Source organism: Balaenoptera borealis (genome assembly GCF_965194805.1).
Source record: "Balaenoptera borealis genome assembly, chromosome: 6".
NCBI lineage: Eukaryota > Metazoa > Chordata > Mammalia > Artiodactyla > Balaenopteridae > Balaenoptera > Balaenoptera borealis.
In genome coordinates, this window is record NC_138863.1 from 68,036,065 (window position 1) to 68,059,196 (window position 23,132).

The 23,132-nt window shown below is 35.9% G+C and overlaps 1 long non-coding RNA gene across 1 annotated transcript in view; it reads right to left on the reverse strand.

Annotated features, from left to right (window-relative positions):
- Positions 1 to 234: 234 nt before the first annotated feature.
- Positions 235 to 23,132, reverse strand: part of LOC309630298 — a 223,293-nt gene continuing 200,395 nt past the window's right edge. The window contains exon 2 of the long non-coding RNA XR_014245583.1: positions 235 to 8,591. This is a non-coding gene — a long non-coding RNA (uncharacterized lncRNA). The remainder of the gene's footprint in view (positions 8,592 to 23,132) is intronic.

Genomic DNA, 23,132 nt, shown 5'->3' on the forward strand with positions numbered 1-23,132 from the left:
AATCATGAATAGGAGCTCCAATAGATTGTTATTAGTTTTCCACAGCTGCTCTGAACAATATAAACATCCTCCTGCACATTCACACCCTCACCTATTTCCATACCTATCTCCTAGTTGCTGAACTTTTCAGTAAACATTTTGCCTAATTCCATCCCTAGGCAGTAGGCAGTTTTCTGAGATGAGTCCTGGTAGCATCTGCAGCTAAAGATTTTATTTGGCATTTTGATCATCTACTTTGGCAACATTTCACTCTAGTGACACTGCTTTTGATGCAGATAAAACCAAAGTCATACCACACACTGAATTACTAATTGCTTTATGCTGTTACTCCACCATTTTCCATCGCTTATGTCTTGACTATGTAATCATTGTTCACTGTATTCAAGTAGCATACAACTCTCATATCTTTTTTTGCTTCAAGGTTTTAATGTTTTAAATTAATTTTAGACTTAAAGTTACAAAAAAATATATGGAGAATCTCTGTACACCCTTCACGCAGCTTGTTAAATCTTGCATACCCATAGTATAATCATCAAAACTAAGAAATTAACATTGGTACATTATTATTAATCTACAACTTTATTCAGATACATCATATTTATTAGACAACTTTTTTGAGTTTCATAATTCCTTTTATTCTCATGCATTTTTGATGTACCGAAGGATTCATTGATACATATTTGAGGACTTCCAATTGATTGATAACAATATAAAATTTCTGAAATTCCCTCTCTCTTTCCCCTTCGAAGTTTCTCTCTTTCATATCCCCTTTGGACTAAATCCTCTCTAGGCCTGGACACATCTGTCACCTTGCAACTTCTCTTTATTGCTCTCCAAATTTTCACCTATTGTTTCCTGAATACCAGATTATCCTTTTTTATATTTTCACCTTTAATTAGTTAGAACAAATCTTAAATGATGTCAGAAGAAAGAGTGTGGGAGGTAAACTATTCTTTAATGTCTGAAAACTACAGTTATTTCTAGCCTCACATTTGAATTATAATTTGGCTGGGTATAGAATTCTAATTTGACATTTATTTCTCACAGAACATTGAAGTTTTGTTTTCCTTCTCCCAATATCTGTTGTTGAAGATGATGACACCCTGATTCTCATTAAGAAACCTGTTTTTCTTTCTGGAGGTTTAAAATTTTTTTTTTACTCTGCATTTCTAAAGTTGATAATAATATGTCCAGATCTGGTTCTTTTTTATTAGTTGTACGGGACACTTTCAATTTAAAGGCTTTTGCCCTTTGGCTATGAGAAATTCTCTGCTAATTTTTTAAAATAATTTCTTCTTATTCCTACCGTTATTACTTTTTGGAATTCATAATAGCATGAGTATAGAATTCCTGGATTAATCCTCTACATCTTTAAAATATTTTTCTCATATTTTATGATTTCTGCTTTTGTTCAACTTCTTGACTATTGCAGAAGTCAAACCCATCTACAGGATTTTTTATTTTTGTAATCAGATTTTTAGTCCCTAAAGTGTCTTCCTTTTTCTCTATGATTCCTTTACTTTTAATAGCATTGTGCCCTTTTTCTTTATGATTGTAATAACTTCTTAAGTCTTCCTGATTATATTACTTAGAGCTTAAAACAAAATCTTGTATTCATTGAGTTACCTCTGTTTCCTCTGAAATTTCATTTTGTAGAATTTCATCAAACGTCTGGTGATGCTTAGTAGAATATTCATATTTAAGAATGAAATGAGAGAAAATCTGCTTGCCTCCTGGCAGACTTCACTACATGGGGAGTTGTCAGTGAGTCAGCCACTGGGTCCCCCACAGCCCAGAATGGTAATGCCTCTGCGCTATGAGCTCCAGATCCACACCAGCTGCCCTAGTTTCCACAGGGAGTTTGCTTACTTTCTTTAAGTGGAACATTTCTTTTGTTCTTATTGGTTTTTTCCCCCTGGGAATTAAACATCTGGCTGCTGCAGTTTCGTGCAGAAAAGTGGGAGTAGAAGTGGGAATTCAATTGTTATGTTTATTTACTTTCCATTAGGCCTCATGATTCCAACCCCTTGCTCAGTTTCACCCTCATCTGTACTTTGCCCTGTCAAATCCGAAGTTTCTTTGAAGTTTTGCTGGGTTTATGGGTTGCCCCTTTGGCTGCAAGATCTAAGCAGGGATCTTATTTGTCCTACTTCATGAGTTGCCAGTCATCTATCTGCTTTCCACTTTACAGAATGTGTGGAAATTTTTTATCCACTCATAGACTTGCCTCCCATTTTGTTTTTATAAATTATGGGTTTATGACCTGAAAATTTTATATGGTATTATATTAATTGGATCTTGGAGGGCAAAAAGATCATTGTGTGCAAGAAATCAACAAATCAACCACCTTGATACAAAAGTCATTTTCAAAAAAATTATCCCTACTACACTAAGGTGAAAAGACTGAGCATAAAGGAAGATAAAAAGGGAACCCTTTAGGAATATTTGGTAATACAGTGAAGGAGTGATAAGAGTTCAGTGTTAGAGTGCAATGAGCATAAACAGGAAGGGATAGAGTCCAGACATTTGGGAGATAGAATAGATAGAACTTACTGACAGAGTAGATGGAGTGTATTAGTTTGCTGTTGCTGCCATAACAAATTACCAGAAATTTGGCAGTTAACACAACATCCATTTATTATCTCACAGTTCTGATGGTCAGAAGTCCAGGGAGCTCAGCTGGGTTCAAGGGGCTCAGCTGGGTTCTTTGCTTCCAGTCTCACAAAGGCTGAAATCAAGCTGTTGGCAGGGCTGGAGGCTCTGAGAGAGAATTGTTTCCAGGCTTATTTGGGTTGTTCACTGAATTCAATTCCACGTGGTTGTAGGACTAAGATCCCTGTTTTTTCTTGCTGGCTGTCATCTAGGGGTATCCCTGAGGCCCAGCCTCCCTCTGGTCCCTCCATGTAGCCTCCTACATCTCAGATCCAGCAACAGCACATTGTATTCTCAAGCTGCCTCATCGCTCTGACTGACTCTTCTGCCCTCCTCTTCCACTTTTAAGGTTGCGTGTGATTACATTTGTTTCACCTTCTCCCTATTTTAAAATTAGCTGATTATTAACCTTAGCTCCATCTGCAAAGTCTCCTCGTAGAAGTTCCTAGATTAGTGTCTGACTGAATAACCAAAGGACAGGGATCTTGGTGTATGGGGTGGGGGATATCTTTAGAATTTTTCCAACCACTGGGAAGATGACTAAAAGGGGAAAATAGGAGATGACTTCCAGCTTTCTAGTTTGGTTAGTGTCCCTTAATTAGTTTCCTCACTATCTATATTTGAAGCATTTTTCATCTTAAACATATGATCTCAGCATCACAGCACAAGGAAGACCCAGCCAAATGCATAATTTTAAATCTCACATAGATTACTATCCCTGAATCTTTACCTGCTTTGTTCATATTAAACTAGGACAATGAAGCTACAATAGAAATCTCTGTAAATAAACAAGCAAGCAAACAAAGAGTTTTAAGCTAAGTAGCCAATTCAATAGCTTTCCCTCATCTGGGCCCTCTCCTGAGGCTCCTTCGCTTTGTGTAATTAAAGGCCACACCCCAAGCTGAAAGCACCCCCAGAGAAAATTAAGTTGGAAAGGAGAAAATGATGTGAGTACCATATTTTAAATCTTCTAGTATCCCATAAGCTAACAGCCACCAAAGACTACTAGAGTCTCTTACAGCTGTTAGAGAATGATCTACTATCCTTCTCCCTCAAAGGTAAATATTCTACTCCCACCACTGAATCTCCTAACTTCCGTGGTCTATACTTCTCTTTCTTTCTCTGTTCCACTCCACATAATAACCTAGAGACTATCCAATTCCCTTCCTGGGGTAGATGGGCTGGCAGAATGGAGGATGAAGAAGGGTGCATGAGAAAAACAACAACAAAAAAGATGATAGGAACCAATGTTGTATTATTGATATGTGCTTTCTTTTCTACATAGTTATGTACATTCCATAAAAAAATAGAAACATAAAGAGAAAGGTAAGTCTTTGGAATGCCTTTGGAATTCAAGAATCTGCCTCTTTCTCTGTGTGTGTGTGTGCATGTGTGTTTGTGTGTGTGTGTGTAAATTAGCATTCTGTCCATAGATGTTTTTGTAACCCCAGTAAAGAAACAAAATCTGGTTGACCTTGAGAATGACTGAATAAACTGCTTTCTGTGAACCAGATATTGTATTTGGTAAACATATAAAAAAGGCTTGTGCGTTCTTGGAAAATTGTACGTTTGCTTTTCACAGAGAAAACGTCTATCCAAGAAACTGGCCCCAATGCCATGACACAGCCCTCTGTGTGGACATGAGATTGCTGTCTGCTGGATGTTTTTAACAGGGCTAATTAAGTTCATTCACAAATACTCTTTATTAAAGATTTCACACTGAAATATCTCTACACATGCAATAGGACACTATTATTGAAAAGTCTGTCTCTAATCACAATACCAGGGTGATAATGAAAGACATTAGAATATGCCCTCATGTGAGTAAGGATTAAGAACACTCCCACTATCTGCTCAAACCCTGCAAGGGGACGTATTTGGATAGCAGCACTCCATCACCACAGATCCTAGAATGTTTTTTTGTAAAAGTCCAGTGTCCAGATATCATATTTTGAAGTCTTTTTTTTGTTCATGCTATTCAGAATATAAATGCAAACAGATTATGTGATGGAGCCTTCCTTTGAACAACCCTTCTGTTTATAATTACCAACTAATTTATCAGAATAAAAATCAATCCTTTAGTTGTTTGAGCCAACCCTTGTATTATTATTATTTTTTAAAGTACTATGTATAGGCTATGTTAAAATACTCGTCTTGGGAGAGCTGTTGTTGAAAAAATAGTACGCTAGATTACATGAATATATTGCAAAGCCATTTCTGGAAAAATTAAGAGTGGAAAAGTAAAATATATTTTACTTGGAATCTGTTATTTTATTTTACATACCTACTTTAAAGTGTTCTTTTCCTCAACTTCTGAATAGAGAAATTTTGTTTTGATACCTAAGAGTTTCAGACCAGGCATTTCCTCATGTTTTCTGTGAAGTCAATTTAAAAGTACATTAGCAGTGCATGTGGATTTAGTCAGGGACTCAGGATGTGAAATTTTGAACATATTTCTCCAAAGGTGGACCCTTCACATTATGACTATGAAAGTAATTTATTCCAGCCAAACACACTTCCACATATTGTTAACAGTGCTATGTGCTTTAATTCATTTAACTGCTTTTTAATTCAGTAGTTATTCAGATTTAATAGAGCCATTTCTTCATCATTTTGCATTTAGTGATAAATGGTGCCAGAATTTATGATAAATTAAACTGCAAAGGACCATGTTAAAATTATCTTAAGGGTTTCACATAAAAGGAATCCGCACCTATTTTGTTCAGAACAGCCACCTGAAAGTTCACGTGGTGAAAAGAGCTCCTTACTGGGCATAAACTATGAGATCTATTTGAAAGTTAAGTTTTAATTATACTTTTCCCTCACCCCTTACCATTGGCAGTGGCCATCCAGCTGGGGGACTGACAACGTGGATGCTTTAAACTAGGGGTTCTTTCTTGTTTTAATATTGATTTAACAAGTGGAAGAACATTCAGGTTGGAGCTTTGATGAATATCCTTACACAACAAAAGCTACCAGATACAGGGGGCAACTTTTTAAAAGTTTGGAGAAGAGATGAGGCATCAAGGGGCTATGGGAGAGATAAATTGGGCAGGGCCAAGTGGTGGGAGAGAGGGGAGTTGTAGTGGGACAGCCCTGCCAATTACTGGCCCTATTATCCTTTCTCCTTCCTACTAAAGGTACTGGCTTAACAGCTACCACAAAGGGAGATGAGGGGCTGAATTCATGGGGCCTCTTCCTTTCCCTCCTTCTCATACCACATTTTGAAAATGAAAAAAAGAAAATGTGATTCCTTGACTAAAGTATCAGAAATGGTTTGCAGCCATTATCTCTACCATTTTCCAGACATGTTAAAATGTATAAACTAGCTTAATTAGGTTTTTTCTCCCTGCTCATCTATACTTCCAGACAGGCAAGCTGGGCTGGTTAGTCAGGACAGAGATCAGGAAAAAACTATGCAAATGAAAAATTCTGTCCTTAAGGTTAACTACCTCTAGGTCACTCTTGACAACTAATGAGAGACCAGGGAGAACCTGCTCTCAAATACATTCATTTGCACTGGAAGATATGTTTTGGCTCCCAAAACAATCATGAATAAGATACATGTGTCCATAACTCTGTAGGCAAAACATTAGTAAGGGAGCAAGGGGTGCCACATGCCTTTATTCATTTGTGAAAAGCAAATTCTGACTGTTCACATTTGAGTTTTCTGAGTTAGAATTTGCCTATTACTTCATGATTGTTTATTTGCTATCATTCAATTCATCCATATAGAGCGCCGTTTATTGAGAACCTGTTATGAGAGGTGGTTGGCATAAGAAGATGAAAGACAAGGTCTCTTCAGCAGAGAAGCACCTAGTCTCCTATGTAATAATAAAGGCATTGAAGGAAATTTTCCTCTCATCAAGCAGCTGTAAGCTGGGTTAGTGCTGAGCTACTGAAAATAGCATTTGCTTGATGGCTTAAAGGAAAGTCTAAATACTTTTGAAAAGCAACCCAAATTCATTAGTCTTACCCCATACTTGTGCTCAGACCCTTTTCTTAGCATCAGAATTTGTGTGTACATTTGTGTGTATGTCTTTGGGCGCATTCATCTCTATCTATTGCTCTCTGTATAGCTTTAGCAGTAATTATTAAGTGCTACCGTTGTACCAGGCAGTATACTAAGCCTTTTATATACCTCATTCTATTTGAAAAAAGAAAAAGAATGATGGGTTAGTAATCTGGATGCTCTGATAACAAAACTAGAGGTAAATCACTTCACATTTCTATTTTATCTTCAAAATGAGGGAGCTCCCTCTAAGGCCCTTTCTAGCTGTAACAATTCTATAAAACTGTGATTCCTTATGCCTTCCTAAATGTTTCAAGAGAGTAAGATTAACACCTATTTTGGTTAACTATCTAACATTCTCTGTTCTATGGATACCTGTTTAGAGGAAAGGGATTGAATAACAGACCACTTAAAGAAATAAACTTCATTTTTAACAGATGGATTAAGCTTGGGGACTAAAAACATACTAGTTCTTTATTAAAAGTATAAAGTTATATGTGTGTAAAAATTTTTTTCCCAGATACAAACATTTTTGATTTCTTAATAATTCCCAAAAGGTTTTTCTTTAGCTACAAATGTTTAATGGATGAATATTTGGCCTTTAATAGTATGATTTTGAACTCCTAAAAATATTAGTACAATTTTTAACTATAATGAAAATGCCGATTTTAGGAGCATCCATATACATACTTAACCTGAAAATAGAACAGTGAGGATTTCTACTCATTAAATTGCCATTGCACTGTCCAGAGCCACTTGTCCACATTCTTGTTGTGTCTGCTGCTTGTTATATTTTTCTGGGCTATTTATTCCACAAAGGGCAATTGCAAAAGAGTTGGAAGCACTTTTTAGTGCCAGGCCATTCTCTAGCTTAGGTTCATGCCCCTTGGTTCTCATATTTAACAGAAGCTCAGATAGCCTGCAGCATCTGTCCTTTTGGTTCCCTTCAGGACTGTGTACACTTCTTTGTCATACTGTCATTTCTCAAACCACAGAGTTTCTTTAAATAGCAGGCCTGTCCCAGTAGAATAAAGGGAACTATAATTCTGTAATTTGAAGAATATTCCACTTCAAAGTGTATTGTTCTAATTGACTTAAATATTTGAGACATATGTTTTATTGTGTTTCACTGTTAAGAGGAAGTAGAGTACGACCATGTTTCTGCAAGGAAATAAAAAAGGAAATATTAATTGTTTCTTTCTGTCCGTATATGGTTAGTGTGATCAATTTCATTGATTGAGTAATAATACTATCCCTCCCTCCAAATAATCAAAACACAAAGCAGCAAAATTGGCCACTTCATAAAAGGTAAAAAAAAAAAACAAAAAAAAAAACCTGGAAAATTCACGTACTTATTCCAAAAAGTGGTATTACAGATATTTTAAAATAAGGTTGTGTTGACATATTCCAAATAAATAATCAGTATATACATACATACAGGCATGTCCATAAATAAATACATAAATAAAGAAACCACAGTTTATGGCTGTCATTTAGAGCAAAAGAGAGAAATTTCAGAAACATGAAATTCACCTTCATTTCATCATCTGTTGCTAGGTTTAGAAAAGTTATCTGTAAAGGTAATGATTCTAGAAGACCTTTATTAGTATTACATAGAGCTTTTTTTTGTTTTTTTGTTTTTAAAGTATTTATTTATTTATTTATGGCTGTGTTGGGTCTTCGTTTCTGTGCGAGGGCTTTCTCTAGTTGTGGCAAGCGGGGGCCACTCTTCATCGCGGTGCACGGGCCTCTCACTATCACGGCCTCTCTTGTTGCGGAGCACAGGCTCCAGATGCGCAGGCTCAGTAATTGTGGCTCACGGGCCTAGTTGCTCCATGGCATGTGGGATCTTCCCAGACCAGGGCTCGAACCCGTGTCCCCTGCATTAGCAGGCAGATTCTCAACCACTGCGCCACCAGGGAAGCCCCTACATAGTGTTTTTTGACTAAGGGAAATCTGTCTCCATACTAGATGTTCAGACTTTAAAAATCAGTTACCAGCTTTCAACTTTATTATTTACACACATGCCCAAAAATATCTATAGAGGATTAAACAATGTCTCACTCTTCATCTGAAGGCTGTGAAGAAGTATAATCAGATCTGAAGACTGTTCCTTTTTCTGTAGGAACATTTGTAAATGGAGAATTCTTTTGAGATTCTTCTTGTTCAGTCTCAGTGATTTTTGTTCTTTCTTTCACAATGAATTGCAAAATGCCATTTAACTTCAATGTTTCTAATCGTCCAACTGCACTGTACTCACCTTTTTATTGACCGCCTTTCCTTGGTCTTTTGTTTCACCAGCAAGATTCTCACCTTGCTGCACATTCTTTCAACTTGGCCATCAATATATAAAGTCAAGAAATCCTTCTAAGTCTGGATGCTTACAGCAGCATCCCACTTATCACTTCTTTCCATCCTTGTAGGGAAGCTCTATCTGAACTGTCTGAAGTAGCTGTTGATGGTGTCTTTACTGCTGTTACATGGAAGCCTTTTTTGAATACTGTCATTGAAAACTTCCTGAATCTCAGTGAAGTATTGTCAGGTTGGGTCAGCGATGTTTATATTTCTCTGCCTCGGCATGTCTCTCTCCCTGCCCACTTCTGTCCTCTACTTTTCCCATCCTTTTAAATTTGTGACAATGAAGTTGTTGATAGTATTTCTACAGTTAGGCTCACAGGATGTATTTTATTAACCTGAGAATGTTTTGGTTTGGATTCTACATTCTAACTTATGTAAATTACTGTTGCTTTTGACCACCATCATCATTCAGTATATCATATTTATTTCATTTAACCATTTATACATGTTTATAATATATATAAACATTTAGATATATTTTTAAAATATACGTATGTTTCCCTTAAAATAAATATGTGTGTATATATATGTATATGCATATATGTGTGTGTTTACATGTATGTATGGATATATATGTGTGTATATATAAATATGTATACATTTCTTCCCTCATACTTAACATTAGTTAATCACCTCTACTAAATATCAAGAAAGTGCTTCAGTACACCAGAAACTAACACAATATTGTAACACAACTATACTTAAAAAAAAAAAAGGTTTACACCACAAGAAAGTGCTTCAGACAGCAAGGATTAAGAAATATATAGTATATGACAACTTGTAACAAGTTGCCAGAATAGGAAACGGAGCAGCAGCAGGGACAGCTGGGCAGGTGTGGTCCAGGGCATGTGAGGGCACTCACTGCAGCCATCCAGCCTGGTCCTGAGACGTGGAGCTCTCCAGCTAAGAAACTGGGCATTTTACTTACATTAGCCCTCAGGTTTGTGCGGATGATATGTTCTTACTCTCATTTTTATTATTAATAACAATACTAATAAAAAATATTTGTTGGGTTTACAAAAAAAGGAGAAATATATAGTATATGAAATAAATCTATACAATACACAAATTAATATGTATACATATATTTGTGTATTCTATTAAGTGTATACTTTGTATTATAGGTAATATATATTTAAATACATAAATGTATAAAAATAATGTGAAATGAAGGAATTCAGGTCTTTACTCTCTCCATCTAGAATTTTAATCTCTACCAATCCAATCATATATTTCAACACATTTGTATAACTTCTACAAATTTCTTAACATGTTTTCATAGATCCCAACAGAGCCAAATCAAGCTTGCACTATCACCCCAAAGAGTCATAGAACACAGCCACATTATTTTCTCCTTTAGCTGAGTTTTGGCTTTATTGTTTAAATAATCATGAAATAAACAGACTCATTCCTGTTGCAGCTTTCATTCAACAATTGTGTTTAATAAGATGCTGGGGAATAAAACAGTAAAGAGAAGCTCAATGGGGAAAAGAAAATGCATTGAGATTTTCTTGGAAAATGCTTCCATATAAAATAAGCCTTCACGTTCACAGAAAGATAGACAAGATGAAAAGGCAGATGGCTATGTACCAGATGAAGGAACAAGATAAAACCCCAGAAAAACAACTAAATGAAGTGGAGACAGGCAACTTTCCAGAAAAAGAATTCAGAATAATGATACTGAAGATGATCCAGGACCTCGGAAAAAGAATGGAGGCAAAGATCCAGAAGATGCAAGAAATGTTTAACAAAGATGTAGAAGAATTAAAGAAAAAACAAACAGAGATGAACAATACAATAACTGAAAGGAAAATTACACTAGAAGGAATCAATAGCAGAATAACTGAGGCAGAAGAACGGATAAGTGACCTGGAAGACAGAATGGTGGAATTCATTTCTGCGGAACAGAATAAAGAAAAAAGAATGAAAAGAAATGAAGACAGCCTAAGAGACCTCTGGGACAACGTTAAATGCAACAACATTCGCATTATAGGGGTCCCAGAAGGAGAAGAGAGAGAGGAAGGACCTGAGAAAATATTTGAAGAGATTATAGTTGAAAACTTCCCTAACATGGGAAAGGAAATAGCCACACAAGTTCAGGAAGCACAGAGAGTCCCATACAGGATAAACCCAAGGAGAAACACGCCGAGACACATAGTAATCAAATTGGCAAAAATTAAAGACAAAGAAAAATTATTGAAAGCAGCGAGGGAAAACCGACAAATAACATACAAGGGAACTCCCATAAGGTTAACAGCTTATTTCTCAGCAGAAACTCTACAAGCCAGAAGGGAGTGGCATGATATACTTAAAGTGCTGAAAGGGAAAAACCTACAACCAAGACTACTCTACACGGCAAGGATCTCATTAAGATTCAATGGAGAAATCAAAAGCTTTACAGACAAGCAAAAGCTAAGAGAATTCAGCACCACCAAACCAGCTCTACAACAAATGCTAAAGGAACTTCTCTAAGTGGGAAACACAAGAGAAGAAAAGGATCTACAAAAACAAACCCAAAACAATTAAGAAAATTGTCATAGGAACATATGTATCGATAATTACCTTAAAGGTGAATGGATTAAATGCTCCAACCAAAAGACAGAGGCTTGCTGAATGGATACAAAAACAAGACCCATATATGCTGTCTACAAGAGACCCACCTCAGACCTAGGGACACATACAGACTGAAAGTGAGGGGATGGAAAAGGATATTCCATGCAAATGGAAATGAAAAGAAAGCTGGAGTAGCTATACTCATTTCAGATAAAATAGGCTTTAAAGAATGTTACAAGAGACAAGGAAGTACACTACATAATGATCAAGGAATCAATCCAAGAAGAAGATATAACAATTATAAATATATATGCACCCAACATAGGAGCACCTCAATACATAAGGCAACTGCTAACAGCTATAAAAGAGGAAATCGACAGTAACACGGTAATACAGGGAGACTTTAAAACCTCACTTACACCAATGGACAGATCATCCAAACAGAAAATTAATAAGGAAACACAAGCTTTAAATGACACAATAGACCAGATAGATTTAATTGTTATTTATAGGACATTCCATCCAAAAACTGCAGATTACAATTTCTTCTCAAGTGCGCACGGAACATTCTCCAGGGTAGGTCACACCTTGGGTCACAAATCAAGCCTCAGTAAATTTAAGAAAACTGAAATCATATCAAGCATCTTTTCGGACCACAACGCTATGAGATTAGAAATCAATTACAGGGAAAAAACGTAAAAAACACAATCACATGGAAGCTAAACAGTACGTTACTAAATAACCAAGAGGACACTGAAGAAATCAAAGAGGAAATCAGAAAATACCTAGAGACAAATGACAATGAAAACACGACGATCCAAAACCTATGGGATGCAGCAAAAGCAGTTCTAAGAGGGAAGTTTATAGCTATACAAGCCTACCTCAAGAAACAAGAAAAATCTCAAGTAAACAATCTAACCTTACACCTAAAGGAACTAGAGAAAGAAAAACAAGCAAAACCCAAAGTTAGCAGAAGGAAAGAAATCATAAAGATTAGAGCAGAAATAAATGAAAGAGAAACAACAAAAACAATAGCAAAGTTCAATAAAACTAAAAGCTGGTTCTTTGAGAAGATAAACAAAATTGATAAACCATTAGCCAGACTCATCAAGAAAAAGAGGGAGAGGACTCAAATCAATAAAATTAGAAATGAAAACGGAGAAGTTACAGCAGACATCACAGAAATACAAAGCATCCTAAGAGACTACTACAAGCAACTCTATGCCAATAAAATGGACAACCTGGAAAAATGGACAAATTCTTAGAAAGGTATAACCTTCCAAGACTGAACCAGGAGGAAACAGAAAATATGAACAGACCAATCACAAGTAATGAAATTGAAACTTTGATTAAAAATCTACCAACAAACAAAAGTCCAGGACTAGATGGCTTCACAGGTGAATTCTATCAGACATTTAGAGAAGAGCTAACACCCATCCTTCTCAAACTCTTCTAAAAAATTACAGAGGAAGGAAGACTCCCAAACTCATTCTATGAGGCCACCATCACCCTGATACCAAAACCAGACAAAGATACTACAAAAAAAGACAATTACAGAACAATATCACTGATGAATATAAATGCAAAAATCCTCAACAAAATACTAGCAAACAGAATTCAGCAACACATTAAAAGGATCATACACCATGATCAAGTGGGACTTATCCCAGGGATGCAAGGATTCTTCAATATATGCAAATCAATCACTGTGATACACCATATTAACAAATTGAAGAATAAAAACCATATGATCATCTCAATAGATGCAGAAAAAGCTTTTGACAAAATTCAACACCCATTTATGATAAAAACCCTTCAGAAAGTAGGCATAGAGGGAACTTACCTCAACATAATAAAGGCCATATATGACAAACCCACAGCAAACATCATTTTCAATGGTGAAAAACTGAAAGCATTTCCTCTAAGATCAGGAACGAGACAAGGATATCCACTCTCACCACTATTATTCAACATAGTTTTGGAAGTCCTCGCCACGACAATCAGAGAAGAAAAAGATAGAAAAGGAATACAAATTGGAAAAGAAGAAGTAAAACTGTCACTGTTTGCAGATGACATGATACTATACATAGAGAATCCTAAAGATGCCACCAGAAAACTACTAGAGCTTATCAATAGATTTGGTAAAGTTGCAGGATACAAAATTAATGCACAGAAATCTCTTGCATTCCTATACACTAATGATGAAAAATCTGAAAGAGAAATGAAGGAAACATGCCCATTTACCATTGCAACAAAAAGAATAAAATACCTAGGAATAAACCTACCTAAGGAGGTAAAAGACCTGTACTCAGAAAACTCTAAGACACTGATGAAAGAAATCAAAGATGACACAAGCAGATGGATAGATATACCATGTTCTTGGATTGGAAGAATCAATATTGTGAAAATGACTATACTACCCAAAGCCATCTACAGATTCAGTGCAATCCTTATCAAATTACCAATGGCATTTTTTACGGAACTAGAACAAAAAAATCTTAAAATTTGTATGGAGACACAAAAGACCCCGAATAGCCATAGCAGTCTTGAGGGGAAAAAACAGAGCTGGAGGAATCAGACTCCCTGACTTCAGACTATAATACAAAGCTACAGTAATCAAGACAGTTTGGTACTGGCACAAAAACAGAAACATAGATCAATGAAACAAGATAGAAAGCCCAGAGATAAACCCACGCACCTATGGTCAACTAATCTATGACAAAGGAGGCAAGGATATACAATGGAGAAAAGACAGTCTCTTCAATAAATGGTGCTGTGAAAACTGGACAGCTACATGTAAAAGAATGAAATTAGAACACTCCCTAACACCTTACACAAAAATAAACTCAAAATGAATTCGAGACCTAAATATATGACCGGACACTGTAGAACTCTTAGAGGAAAACGTAGGAAGAACACTCTGACATAAATCACAGCAAGATCTTTTATGATCCACCTCCTAGAGAAATGGAAATAAAAATAAAAATAAACAAATGGGACCTTATGAAACTTCAAAGCTTTTGCACAGCAAAGGAAACCATAAACAAGGCAAAAAGATAACCCTCAGAATGGGAGAAAATATTTGCAAATGAATCAGTGGACAAAGGATTAATCTCCCAAATATATAAACAGCTCATGCAGCTCAATATTAAAAAAACAAACAACCCAATCCAAAAATGGGTGGAAGACCTAAATAGACATTCCTCCAAAGAAGACATACAGATGGCCAAAAAGCACATGAAAAACTGCTCAACATCACTAATTATTAGAGAAATGCAAATCAAAACTACAATGAGGTGTCACCTCACACCAGTTAGAATGGGCATCATCAGAAAATCTACAAACAACAAATGCTGGAGAGGGTGCGGAGAAAAGGGAACACTCTTGCACTGTTGGTGGGAATGTAAATTGATACAGCCACTATGGAGAACAGTATGGAGGTTCCTTAAAAAACTAAAAATAGAATTGCCATGTGATACAGCAATCCCACTACTGGGCATATACCCAGAGAAAACTGTAATTCAGAAAGACACATGCAGCCCAATCTTCATTTCAGCACTATTTACAACAGCCAGGTCATGGAAGCAACCTAAATGCCCATCGACAGACGAATAGGTAAAGAAGATGTGGTACATATATAAAATGGAATATTACTCAGCCATAAAAAGGAACGAAATTGGGTCATTTGTTGAGACGTGGATGGATCTAGAGACTGTCATACGGAGTGAAGTAAGTCAGAAAGAGAAAAACAGGTATCGTATATTAATGCATGTATGTGGAACCTAGAAAAATGTTACAGATGAACCAGTTTGCAGGGCAGAAGTTGAGACACAGATGTAGAGAGCAAACGTATGGACACCAAGGGGGGAAAGCCGTTGGGGGTGGCGGTGGGAGTGGGATGAATTGGGAGTTTGGGATTGACATGTATACACTGATGTGTATAAAATGGATGACTTATAAGAACCTGCTGTATAAAAAAAATAAATAAAATTAAATTAAAAAATTTTTTTTAAATTAAAATAAAATGAAATAAGCCTTCAGGGGAATTCCCTGGCTGTCCAGTGGTTAGCACTCTGCACTTTCACTGCCAAGGGCCAGGTTCAATCCCTGGTCAGGGAGCTAAGATCTGTAAGCAGAGCAGTGTGGCCAAAATAAATAAATAAAATAAAATAAGCCTTCTGTATTCAAGGTATTTTTTGCTCCCATGACCTATGAGTTTTTTGGTCATTTCATATGCTAAAGACAATGGTCCTTGAACTATTTATTAAAAATATCTGATTGGTCAATATAATATGTACTAATGATGAATATTAATGTGTCCTGCAAAAAATATACTTACCTAGTAACTAGAAGTCTTAGTATCAGATCCCTGTATCAGGGTTAACAGAGTTTTGGTGGGGCTTATATCATGACAGAATATAGGACAGAATCACCAAGTGTTAAAACTGCACTGTTTTTCACCTCTCAGTTTTCTTTAAACATTTATATAGGAAAAACAGGCAAAAATAAAATTTTAAATATTTCAATAAACTTAATTTTTAAGTTAAAATTATTTAAATGTATTGAAATACGAAAATATAATATAATAGTTTAAGAGAACATTTCATTTCAGACCACTGTGAATATTTGGTCATAAAAATAACTGTAAAAGAGAACATTAACTTAAAAATTCGAAGATATATTTTCATGGAGATGAAAATCCAACTGTAATATGAACAACACAGGGCTTTTTCTATGATATTCTAAACTAGTTAGAATAAAATTTAATTTAATTAGGTATTCACAACTTGTAAGTCTTAAGTATGAATCTCAGCCATTTAAGACCAGGATTTAATCTTTTTAATGATTTGTGTATTAAAACATTTTGAACAAACAACAAAATTCAATGAGTTAACATTATTTTGCCCTGAGTCCAGTAGCAAGGAGCAGTAAATTCAAGACCGGTTTACATGCAGCTCCATTTTGTATGATTCTAGCCAATTTTTTGTTAATTTATTATCAAAATGGTACTCAAACACCACATGGCATTATTTATTTGATATTTTTATTTAGTTGGCAAAACGTATTTTTGAGTTCTTATCAGTTGCTAGATATTATGAGTACAGATAAAACAGCAATCTATTCAGTGGTATAAGCCATATCCCCCTAGAAATTGGAGAAATCTGCAAATGAAAAATGTACAAGCACAGTAATATTTGTCTTTTCCCTTTCCATCTTGCATCTCTCCATAGTACTGTGGGTAGACAAAGATTTGATTTATGATTTCTTTCAAATTTTGGCTGATAAAATTACCACCCTCAATGCTCTGAGCACTGTGACTAGTGAGCGTTGAAAAGATGCTCAGTTCTTTCTATGCTGTGAATTTTGAAGCCTGTTTATATGAGGATGATGGGGAAAACGCATAATTGTGCATAAAAAGTCATTGCATGGGAGAAAGAGTGAAGACGGACTTCAGACATGTTCTTTATTATGAGCACTTGGTCTTTGAGCATCAGAAGACCTTTAATTAAGCCCTATTCCTCCTAATGGTGGGAGAACATCCCCACCAGGACAGTCCCTGGCTTCCACTGGTAGTTTTAATGATTTTGCTTCCAGGTAGACTCCTGAGGGGAAGCACTAAAAAACATATAGCATGATTCTGTCATAAGAAAAAGTTGTAAATTGTGGTTTAATGTGAGTTATTTGTAAATACTGATGCATCTATCAGGAACACGTTTAAATAATGAGACCAATTTGAGATTATGTGTTCTGGAATTGGCAATTTCAGTTTCAGGAGAGAAAATGAGTCACAATATTGCATTTTCTTCATTGAAAGTGCACAGAAAACAGAGCTTATTGTACCCTATGAGACAAACCACCTTACTTGCAAGAGACTCCGTAATTGTTTTAATTCCATTTACCAAGCCATTTGCTTTGACATTTTGGTGATAGAAATGACATGATTTAGGTAAATAAGTATATATGATGAATATTTTGAAGAGGTTACCTGACTTGTACAAATATATTTAAATTAAGGTTTTGATATGAACTTTCAAATACAGGTAAAAAGATGCATTTATCTGTTTTATTAAACCCCTGTTAAGTTTTCTTTAAATACTATATTACAGTGTCAATGATTTACTTACATGGATATTGTTTCTGTTTTCCTCCTAATGCAATTATATTAAATTTTAATGACATCAATTGTAATATCTAACTGATATCTGGAAGCTTGTGGAGAACCCAAAGGTTTTATACAAATTTATATGTATCAAGCTCTCACTGATATACTTTGCCAGTAGATATTTTACCTTGAGTAGTCAGCTTTGCAAATCCCTTCCCACAAAAGATGAAAAACATCCTCCTATTACATCTAGAGATTTCTTTTTGTTATTCAAAGCCATGAATAAATTTAGGAAAAATGTATATGATTTTAATGCCTTAAACGAGAAAGCTTTCTTGATTCCTATTTAAAAATGGAATATTTAATGTTTTCCTTCTTCTGTGGTACTTTTTTGATATTGTAGTGAAGAACAAAAAAGAATTCTGAGAACATATAAAACAAAAAACTGAGTTTGAAGTATTATAATAAAACAACCTTTTTCCTTTAATGCTAAGTCCCTTTTTAATGAAGATCTTCTGGCAGCTCTTGAATGTATAACTAGTTTATATCATGGGATGAAGCTGTCTGTTCTGATGATTGACATGAGCCCACATTACAATGTGATTCTGAAAATTAGTCCATAGAGGTCCTTTTCAGGTACTTCTCAGACTGAGAGCTGCCCTCCAACTACAGGAGAGCCTTTTTAACCCCACTCATTGGTATTCTAATCTGGAAGAGCTGTCCTGCCTTTTAAATAACTCAGGCATTCAGGCTCATACCCCCCTTGACACATTACTTAGCCAAAGGATTCAAATGAGATTCAAGAAACATGCAGTATAGCACAAAGGGATTGGAATATGCACAATTAATAATCACACAGTTAATTCATTTTTAATGCAAGGAGGATTTCTGAAATTTCACATTCAGATTTGTAGCACAAAGTAGTGGCTGTCTACCCTGATTACATTTCTAAAATTCCAAAATACAGGCACTATTCTTAAGTAATTATTTTAATTTTAAATAGATTCACCTAAAGGTGTAGCTTTAAGTGACATTAAGGTTATGACACAAACAGATACAATTTTAAAATGGGACCCCTTTCAATTCAGATACTGTGCAAATAAATAAACACATGAAGAGTTTTTATAAGAATGGGAATAAGGTATGTCTCTGATTAGAAAGGGTTGTGGTGGGGTTTGATTATCTTGGGTCAAAGCCATCCAACTACATTACACAGTGCAATGTTTTGTTCCTCTTGTTTTGTTTGTTTCTTTATATAAGTATTTTTATATATCCAATGTTAAAGATCTTGCTGCCCACATTTGAGAGGTGGATATGCAGTTTATTGCAATAAGAATGTCAGTAGATCTACAACAGTTCTAAGATTTTAGAATGACAACTAGGAAGACAACCAACCATTGAGTCAATAATTAGTTGCTAGATTCTTTCTATGCATGGATAAGTGAATGCATTCATTTGCCATTTATACATTGCATGCTTTCTATATGCCAGATCCTGGGGATGAAAACAGTGAATAGGGGAGACAAAATTCCAGCTCTCATGTAAATTATATTCTAGTGTACAAATAAATGAACATGATAAATTCAGAGGATAATAAGTGCTATGCATAAAAGTAGAGCTTGGTAAGAGGATGGAGTAATGAGGGGGTAGAGAAGTGTGAAGTGATCATCAGGAAGTGGAATTTGAGTAAGAGGTCTGAATGAGCCATGAGGAAATATGAGGGGAGCATATTAGGCTGAGGAAGGAGCAACAACAAAGGCCAGAGGAGGTCATGAACTTCCCAGGTTTGAAGAAGCCCAAATATGGCTGGAGCAAGCGTTGAGTGAGCAGAAGAAATGTCCCACAACCAACTGGTTCATGTGTGGACCTACATGAGCCATTAGAGTGGCCTAACTCATTGCATAGTCTATTTTAATCCACTGTGCTTCTCCTTAGAAATAGCCTGGAAGTCAAGCAGTAGACAACATAAAGAAAATGTAGTAAAGATAGGACTTTGTAGGGAATTCAATTAAGTGGTGACATCTCTCTTTTAAAATATTCATTATCACCCAGCTACATCAGTTGCATGGGGTATTTATCGGATGGCTTGCAGCTTCAAAATTATCATGTATTTTAAAATCATTTATGCTTTACAACGATTTGCAATCATACCCATGGAGGCTTCACAGAGAATTTGAATTACACAGTTGGGCAGATCATTATAGGATATTTGTACCACTACTTTTCCAAAAGATTCAATACCTCTCCCTTGCTTTCTCCTCCTTCCTCCCCAGACCTCATCACCCTTTAACCTGAAGAAAAGGAGGAAATTGATCTTTCATGGTAACCAGGCTGTGTCTGAAACCTTAAAGATGCTTGGGGTATCCCTGTTATATGAAATAGTGGAATTATATGTTGTATATTTATACGGAATAGCTTTTTGACGTACACACCATGTCTTCCAACTCTGGTTTGGAAAGTAGTTCCAAGCAGGCTAAACTGGCAATGATTTCTGCAACCTATTTATGAAGAGTGCAGGCAGATTTTGGGGTGTCTGCTTATAAGTTTCCTAGGCTAATTTAATGCTAGCTGTCTTCTCGTGGTTCTATTTTTCATTCTTCTTCTATCCTTTCCTTTATTTCCTTTTCTTTTCTTTTAGTGTAAATTACTGGAATTAGCACATGACCTTATCCTGGTGCACTAATGCCAGTTTTCAAGCATGAACTAGTTCTCAATCTCCAAGCTACAGAGAAAGATAAACTAGTTTTATTTGATGTCTTACTTTTACTAGTGTCCTGAAAAGTGAAATCATTCATGCATAGGTAATTGCTCCAGTGAGTTTCCTTGATCTGCGTGTGTGATTGTAATTTATAAATACCAATTGGGTAATTGCTGGGAGAGGTTTTAAAAGCAAATGTTTCTAATGCGTGGTTGACACACTGTGTTCCCAATTGATTATATTATTTACCATATTAATGAATCTGATATTCTTTATCCCATCAAGGGCAACATTAGGTTTACCTAATGCTCAGTAGTGTGGCCAGTGCATGATTTTGCCTGGGAAAAGGTGGGGAAGGAAGGTTAGCTCTTTCCCTCTAATACGTTGTCCTCTGCAGTGCTATGCACAACCCATATGCTAGTTTAGTGCCCAGAGCTCAAATTAGGTCACAGTCGTGAATGTCTAGAATACAAAAGTTGAAAGATTTTTCGGGTGTCAAACTCTCAATATCATTCCCCTTTAATAAACTGGAGTCTTAAAAGTAAGATGGCAAACATTTTGTAACAAGAAGTACACAAAACTCCTACATTCAGGAGACTAATCTATTAAAAAAGTATTGCCTTTAGTGACCTACAAAAGAATAAGATAAGCTAAAACCCCTTCAGCAAACGCTTTCCCCTGTGTCAGGCCTAATGTAAAAAGATAACATTTTATATTCCTGAATTTGTGCCCATTGGCATTTCCATTGCCAAACATTCACAACTGGATGCAAAAATAAAAATGAAAACAAAACCCCATTGCCTAATCACATGAGTGGTACCTTTGTAGAGGAAATGAGAACATTACCCCAATGGCATGAAGGAGATTTGAATAATACCCAGTGTAGTTTTACCCTTTCCATTTGGAAGACACTCCCATGGGCCTCCAAAATAAAAGAGAAAAAAGGAATTTGTGTGGCTTCTTTATGGAAGCTTCATGCTCCCTTCCTCAGTCTCTACATTCTGCCAAATAACAGCTTGGGAATCAGAGTAGACCCCCCCCCTCCAGGCATTTTACCCATGTAGATTTGCCTATCCACACCTCAGATGTGCTTCCTGAGAGCAGAACATAAATGCCCAGGGAGGCAACGTGTTTGAGAGCATATTCCTACCAAGTTGTAATATGGGGCCTTCAGCCCAAAATGAGGACACAGAGAAAGCCAACAGTCTTGGAGTTCTTTACAACAGCAATTTACCCCTCTCACTCCTACATATCTTTACAGGAAAGAGCTGAGTTGAATGGAAATAGGCCTCTTTCATGGCAGGTGTGGAAGAGAGAAGGAAAAGATTACTTGGAATTTTCCAATTTTAATCTCTCTACTATTGGGGGGAAGAGTTATCTAGAAAAACAATGCAATTGCACTGATTGTTTATATTTAGGTTTGGTAAGGATCACTTTAAAAGTGTAGGCTTCGTAATTATCACAACATACTTAATAATGCATAGGCTCACAAATGAGCTGGCATAGCATACAGATTAAAGGGACCCGTATTATAATTAAATCCATTCACAGATCTCTATCTGAAGGAGAGTTGCACCATGAAATAGTAAGAATGTGTACTACCACACTGCATGCTGATAGGGACTCAGTGTGGTATAGAAGACTCATGCATTTGAATGAGAAAACTGAGATTTTTTTTTTAATTAAAGGGTATAATTCTGCTAGTCACACTTTTTTTGTTGTTTTTTTTTTTTTTGGCCACGCCACATGTCATGTGGGACCTTATTTCCCCAACCAGAGATCAAAACCGTGCCCATGGAGTCTTAACTACTGGACCACCAGGGAAGTCCCTTGCTAGTCACTTTTTATTGTCTTGTCCATTCTTTCTACTTCTGTATTTGCTAAAGAGAAGAGGACTTGGGGAGAGTTCACAGATGTTTATTTTTAATTTCTCTTTAGATTTATATTGTCATTTCTCCAAAGATTTCAAAGTACTTTTCCAAAATTTATGGAAAAATAATGAATGTCACTAACAGAAATTCAAACGAAGAAGGAGAACAGCATGTAAGGATGATAGTGGAAAGACATTCACCAAAGTACCCAATTGAAAGAAACAAATAATCTTTTCTCTGCATTGACCCACTTAACTATTCTTCTTTCAAATTTTTTAATTGAATAATTGAGCTTATACACTCCAAATCTTAAACAGGTCTATACCATCAGTACTTAACTTTGAAATGAGAGCACCTCTGTATCAGGATTGGTTCTAGGTAGTTGGGATGAGAGGCTGATTTGTGGTTCGCCATAAAGGGCATAACAATGCCTTGATCATCAAGCACTTGTCTCCAGCAACTCATTATAGTTGCTTTTATGGTTTAAGGCAGTGTTATCAGAAGACTCCTACTATCTGAGAGAGACATTAAATTAATAATTTAGACCCCGTTGATTCATTCATTAAAATGCATTAAATACTTAGCATGTATTGAACAAAATACTAGATTCAACAATATTTGTGAAAGGAATAAAATTATATCAATAATTCAAAATTCATGTGATCTAATTTTTCTCATCTAAGTACCAAGCATAGGCAAGATACAGGCAATGTAAAGGATTTTAACAATGTTTTTCCATTTAACTGGTAGCTTACAGCTTCATCATGATTCTTTGTGCCTGCCCATGCTTTGAGAGCTGTTATCTCATGTTATTTTACTACTCGGATTGTATTCAATTGTTTGATCTATTTTTAGATGATTGTGAATGTAAATGGTACATAAAGG